The sequence below is a fragment of the Muscardinus avellanarius genome (genome assembly GCF_963383645.1).
Source record: "Muscardinus avellanarius genome assembly, chromosome: 13".
Lineage (NCBI taxonomy): Eukaryota > Metazoa > Chordata > Mammalia > Rodentia > Gliridae > Muscardinus > Muscardinus avellanarius.
Window position 1 is genome coordinate 78877661 of NC_137799.1, and position 7643 is coordinate 78885303.

Genomic DNA, 7643 nt, shown 5'->3' on the forward strand with positions numbered 1-7643 from the left:
TCAAAGAAAACCATCAAAAGTCTAAAGATAAAGCCTACAGAATGGAAAATATTTGCCAGTTATCCCACTGATAGAGGACTAATATCTATATATTATATAATATACATTATATATATTACATATTATATAATATACATTATATATATTACATATTATATAATATACATATATATATATATATATTATACAAACAACTTTTAAGATGTTACACACAAAACAACAAATAAACCAATCAATAAATGGGCAATAGAACTAAATAGATATTTCACAAAAAAGAAATACAAATGGCCAAAAACTACATGAAAAATGTTTAACATCATTAGCAGTCAGAGAGATGCAAATAAAAACAACACTGAGATTCCACTAACCCCAATCAGAATGGCAATCATCAAGAAGTAAAAGAACAATAAATAAGCTGGGTGTGGTGGCTCATGCTTGTAATCACAGTACTTGGAAGGTTGAGACAGAAGGATCACAGGTTCATGACTAGCCTCAGTTACTTAGTGAGGTCCACAATTTAGTGAGACCACGTTTCAAAATAAGGAATAAAAAGTAAGACTGGGATGTAGCTTTGAGGCATAATGTTCCTAGCTTCAATCCCCAGTACCAGAAATAAATAAATAAAAGTTGGCTAGGATATTGGGCAATTAGAACTCTTCTACACTGTTGGTAGTATTGCAAATTAGTCAATCGCTATAGATATCAAGGTAGAAATTCTTCAGAAGATTGGAAATAGTTTTTTTTATCAATTTGAAAAAAATTCCTTATTTCTGCTTTTCTAAGACTTTCTATCATAAATAAATATTAACTTTAATGTTTTTGCACTAGTTCTTTTATTTACATGAATGTTTCAATTTAGCCTTTTGAAATGCTGGACTACATTAGCTGATTTTAGAGCATGGAGCCCATCCTGGCCGTCCTAGAATAAGCCTCTTTTGATCTTTGTGTGATAGTCTTTGTGTGATTTTTCTAATATTTTGTTAAGATATTTAAGTTCCTGAAAGATATTTTTCTAGAAGTTTCTTTTTCCGATTTTTGGTATCAAGGAAATACTGGCCTCATACGAATCTGCTGTCCCACAACTTCAATGTTTTCTGATTATGCAATTATGTTGACTGTGAGAAGGCTATGTCAAGTTTGTTAAGTGAAAAATGTATCATTTGGCTGTGTCTCAAGACATATAACATTTTGTTTTACCAGTGCTGTTTTGAATTCTAGCTGGCACTTGTAGAATTTTTCTAGTTTCTTTCAGCAAGTTTATTTTTCTCACTCCTTGTCAACAATCCTGTGATGATAATGTATGTGTTGCTGACCTGTTGCTCTATTAACACTAAAATTATATTTCAGTGGATGAATTCCTATACTAAAAATATGTTACTAGAAAGCAAGATAATTGTCTAAGCAACTGTTGAATTTTTGTTAATCATATATGAAAATGTCATTTTTCCATGATACAAATTTTATGAAAGTATTTTAGACTTCTTGTCTCTTCAAAATAATCAGCAGCATGTGTTTACATAATACATTTAAGTATAGTTGATAGTGAGGACAGAGTACTGAACGTGGTAAACAGAACATATGTGTTCATGTCCACGATCTACTGTTTACTAGTTGTGATTTTAAACAAACCACCTGGCTTCCTGCATGGGTTGAATAGAGATGTTAACATTGATCTTATATAAGAGAAATTTTAATAAGATCACACTGGAATTAATACTATGTAAATTTATTATTATGACTACTTGAATTTCCCTGTGCCCTTATATGGCTTCAGTTGAATAAATTTCAGTGCAGATATATATAGCATTTATGTTTACATATACAAAATTATCTTCAAATATTTCAAGTTGAGAAGCTCAAAAGGCTACGGATAATCAAACTATTATGAGCAGTGTTTCCCAAGAAGGAAGAACAATACTGAAAAATACTTCTTTAGAATGGGAAATGGGAAAGTAGAATGGGAGAATGTTCTGGGTTCAAAAATGTTTTTAACTGCTACTCTTTTTGTAGTTCATAACACATAATGATCACTAAAATTTCAGAGCAATAGTAAAATAGGTAAGACATGATAGCTTGACTTAACCCAGTATCTCAACACTTATTTAGACATAAATCTGCCTTTTGAAAATATAGCAAAATGTATATACAACTTCCATTTTCCATATAACTAAGGGGAGTGTTCAATAAGACACTTAAAAACAAAGCAAAAAAAATCAATTCAAGAAAACGGTTCCTATTTAAAAAAAATTATATGTTTTTGCTATGTGTGTGTGTGTGTGTGTGTGTGTGTGTGTGTGTGTAGGAGGAAGGTACTGAAGATTTAACCCAGGAGCAGACTACCTCCAAACTATAATCCCAGCTTATTTTATTTATTTGTATTGTTGCATTGTAGTCATTTATCATAATGGCTACAAGATGGTAGAGGTATACGTGCACACAAGATCTTGCTTGGTTGCTGAGAGTCTCACTAAATTGTTGAGTATAGCCTTGAACCTGTGATCTTCATGTCTCAGCCTCCCAAGTAATGGCATTACAGGCATGTGCCACCATGCCCAGTTTTCTTGCTAAAATTTAAAAATAAAACCAGATTAGATAAATTATAAAAAATAAGAATTGTATGAAAGACAGATGATTCATATATATTTACTTAAATCATGTACTGGATATTTTTGAAACATTTCAATTTACTGCATTTTACCACACACATACATATATGGGTGTGAATATATATAATACATATATATTATATGTTCATATATATGTCAATATATATGATGCTGCAATTGCTTCAGAAAAAAACAATAAAGTATTTACCACATTTTCTCTTTGCATCTCTTTATGGCTTTGTTTTCTGCCAAAAATATTTGCTGCATGAGGAAACTGTTATACATAAGGACTACAATACCAAATTCAAGGGCAACTTCTTGTAATTATCGGTAGTCCTAATACTTTTTACTGCAGCAAAACTCAGAGAGATAACGTTCACAGACTTACCACGTTTCCACGGACTCAGTCCTAAATTAAGAAAACCTAAAGATACTTTTGCACTGAATTTAAAAGCTGTAAAATAATTTGCTATAAACACCACAGCTAATGATACAAAACATTCATTTTATTTTGTATACACTTAGTGGTACATTACAATTAGACGTCATAGTGAGGATCAAAGTGGTACAAACACACATGTACACAGCACTTGGTGTGTTTCCCTCTAGGTCCCTCTTTGCTCCCCCTCCCCAAGTGTGTTAATGAGACTTGTAATGAGACCGTCATATATGAACATAGCATTATTTGAACTGTTTCCTTTTGCAATCTTCCCCTTCCCTGCCTTTACCTCGCCCCCCAATCCCCTTCACATTTTCCATAAACTTATGCCAATACAACTATTTTTGTCAGCAAAACCAAAAAGGAAAGAAAAAAGAAAAAGCTTCATCATTCATGCCGTGGCTTGAATATGGTTTGTTCTCTCAGTCATGTTGACATTTGATTCCCATTATGGGATATTTAAGGAGTTAAAACAGGTGAGACCTTGAAAATATGATGAGGGCTAGACCCTCATGAACATATTTATCCATTTATGTGATTAATGGGTTATTGTGTTAATAAATTATCCTGAATATGGGTTTGCTTTGGGATCCTCTTTGGTGAAGTTTCTCACAACACTGCTCTCTCATACTCTCCCATTTCTTGTCCTGTGATGTCCTGTGTTCCTCAAATCTCTGCCACCAAAAACGCCATCACCAGGTGGCTCCTCAAAGTTGGACCAGAACTATGAGCCAAAACAAACTCTCTTCTCTCTAACTTACCCTGTCTGTGGTATAGGTTTTACACTCTGTCTGTGGTATAGGTTTTACAGTATTAGGCAGTGCAAACAGCCTTCTGTTTGCAGTTTAGCCTGGCTAAGCCCCAAAGCAAATACAGGTAACCTTTCTACCTCCATTCAGCTAGAACTCATTTACTGTCAACACACACCTGGCCCCTCTGATGCTCGTAGTATGAACCTCCTATGTTAAACATGACTCATGCAACATATTCTGTACATTCACACACAACACACACACACACTATAATGAAAATCACATTTCTTATCATGAAGAAAACACTGACTTTACTGCATTTAGTAAAGAATTGTGATGTGTTGAATCTACTTAATTAGCTACTTAAGCAGTTTTCCAGGAAAAGCTTTTATTATTTTTTATATTAGCTCTTATGAACTGAACTGATTTTGAATCCACCCCATATGAGATGTGAAAACTGCCATATTTTATTACTGATTAGATATTTTTATGGACTGTAGTATAAATAGTATAATCTGAAACCTGCTTGTGACTTTCATTAAATGTGTTACTCTATACTATGAACTCTGATATATATTTGATCTGTTTATATCAGAATGTTGATAACTGAACAATGTACTATTTCACAAATACTCTCAAATATCCCATAATTTATTCTAGATTTATATCTAGAAAGTCTGATGGTGTATGACTAGTAATAAATTTCCTTGGGTATTCAGTGAAAATACTCTATAGGTGAGAATCACTAATCAAGAGGCTAAGTTTTAAATATTAATGAGTGAAATTTTAAAAGAGTAGGGGGTAAATATTTTTAAAAGTGAAGAGATAATATCTTTCTCTAGTTTTATAAAGAATTAATTCAATATTTAAATTTACATAACAAAGATAAAATGCATTTTATATTCAATATAATTTTAAAAATTACATTGATGTTATTTCTAAAGTTATTTATCATATTTTCAGGATACAGATGAAGTATTCTTGTTAAAATCTTATTACCATTCTTTAGTTGTCAGATTAGTGGCCCCAGTTTGGATAAAGAGTGGAGCCATAACAGTGATGTTGCCAATAGACTTGTATTAGTATTGGCCATTCTTAGGAGGTGCAACTGTAAGATATAAATTTTATTTCCACATGATTGGGAAAAACTAGTTAAGCTCCTGGGAGTTTTTCTCTTCTGGAAATAGAAGAAGATACTCATCCCATTTTTCTCACAATCTTAATATAAAGACCACCTGAGGTTTTGGATATAAAGATTTTCAAAAGTTTGTAGCACTATCAATGTGAAATATTATTATGCCAAAAAGGTCTAAAGATACTACTATACCATTGAATCATTCATCAATAATAGTTTCTTGCTGAGGTATTCTTATGCTCTAGAATGTCAATTATGTCAACAAATGAGCACAAAGATGAGTCCATTCTCTTAAAAATATTGAATTTCTTTGTTGTAATTGAGAAAGCCTCTACAATAGACCTCAAAGATCATTACCCTGCGTAGTCTCCTCCTGTTGTGTGTGTGTTGAACTGGTCAATTAACTTAGAGCCAATAGGATAAGGCAGAAGTAATCAGAGACAATGTCATAGGATGCTGGTAGAAGTCTGTTCCTCTTTGATCATGTGTTCCAAGAAATAAAAACTATCATGTCACATGCAGGCCCTTTGGAGATGTCCACATAGGAAGGAGCTGAGACCTTTATCCATCAACCATTTCGGTGAATTTGGACTCAGATTCTTCAGCACCAGAAAAAAGTTTCATGTGACTGTAGCCCCAGCCAACGCTTGAGTAAAACTTAACAAGATTCCCTTATTATAAGATGACTTTAACCCAGACCCATATTTTGATTGGGACCTCATGAAAGATCCTGAGCCCCAGCCACTCATTTTAGATAATACTGAATTTTGACCCTTTGAAAAACTCTCTGAGACAGTAATTAATTTTTGTTATAAGAGATGATGTTTCAGGGAAATTTGTCATATACTAATAGATAATGAATGCAATAATACAAAATAAAATAGAGTCAATATGAGAGATTAGTAGATTTAAATGTCAAGTCCTACAAAAGTCTTGTCACCTAACTTGAGCAGCATTATTTTTAGTTAATCAGTAAGAGCCAGTGTTTGTAGACAATACAAAATACTCTTGGCCAATGGGCATTTGCTTACCATACAGTAATATTTTCAGCCAATGAATATTCCAAATACTACCTGAACAAAAAGTTTTCTATTCCATTTTCCATTTTAGTGTGTGTTCTAATAATTTTTAGCAAAATTGCTGCCAAAAATTATGCAAGTTATAATTTTGGGGTTATCTTCTATAAAATGATCAAAGAAACATGATTAAGTTTAGCAGGAAATTCTAAAGAGTGGAGATCTTTGAACAGTGACACTGACGTATTCCCCAAAAGAGCAACGAACACAATTAAAGGACACGCCTTAGTGCACAAATGGTGTATCATCTAAATAAGTTCCTGGAAATTAACTCTAGGCTCTGAATATCAGTTCAGTCCAATCTCTCACATCCATTAAATTGTGTCAGAGTTTCATCTGGACAGAATCTCATAAATGTCCATATACTTTCTGCTTTCAATGAGTCCAGCAATACAGAAGAAACATAGCTTTTCACGCCACTTCAACATTGCTCCTTTTGGTCCTGGACATATTCCAAGAATGGAAAGATGAAAGAAAAATATTCACCGTAGTGTTTGAACCTTAGTACCTGAGGGTCAGTTTCTGTTCTTAACAGGATCAGAAGAATTTCATCCTGGTATCCTGTTTCTTGTTCTTCTTAAATAATGTGTCCTGAAAATGAGCAATAGGTCCTATGATTCTTAAGAGCTACTGAAATTATAAAGACACATCCAGACAAAAAAATCTGTTTTATCATTAGAGAATACAATTCAACATAAAAACGTTTTTGTTGTAGTTTAAGAAGGAAATGGAGAAGAACAAGGCAAATTTAAACAGAACTTTTAACACTACATTTCTTTCTCATGTAATTTTTCATAACAGGTTCTTTATGAATATTTTCATTAAATAAGACCACACCACTTCATTTTCTCAGTGACTGACTGTATGTTTTTAAGTCTTTGATACCTACCATTGCAACATCTTAAGCAACTGCTGTCTGAAGAAAACTCTTTGGAAGTAGTTCATATGCATTTGTTTCCTTGATGTTGCAACCTAGACTCATTCCAGTCATGCTCTTAAATAAAGATGAGTTCTTACATTTTAATATATCAAATAAAACCCACAAATTTTCACAGAAGTTTTAGTCACCCCAAGGCTTTTTCTTGCAAAAGTTTTTTTTTTAATTTTTGCAAACCCAGCATACATGTAGTCACTATATCAGTGAAGATATTGTATCATAAAGTCAAATTAAAGAATGTCAACTTGCTAGTTGAATGTTATCGGCAAACTTGTTTACTTAAGCAACTACCATAGTTGATTCAGGTGACAATAAATCACCAGTTCACATAATGTCATTCTGATGATCTTTCTCTACTTGCAGATAATGCTCTTCTCTCTAGCCTATAGGATATGCCTATGCTTGGCTAAGTGATATTTGCACACGGATTTCAGCTTTTGGGTGCTTAATATTTTATGACAGAATATATTGATAGAAATAAGCAGGAAGATAGTTCTGATGTAAAAACTTTCAGATGATCAGAAAAGGTAAATGCTCCTGACATCTCATTTTCTTCTACTTAGATTATTTCTCTAACTCCAATGCAGTCAGACTGACCAGGCCAGCCTCAATTCACCTGATCTCATTGCAAATATCAACACTGGAATGCCCACCTCATACTGCTGTATTGGGCCCATTCTTTCTGAGTTTTTACTACC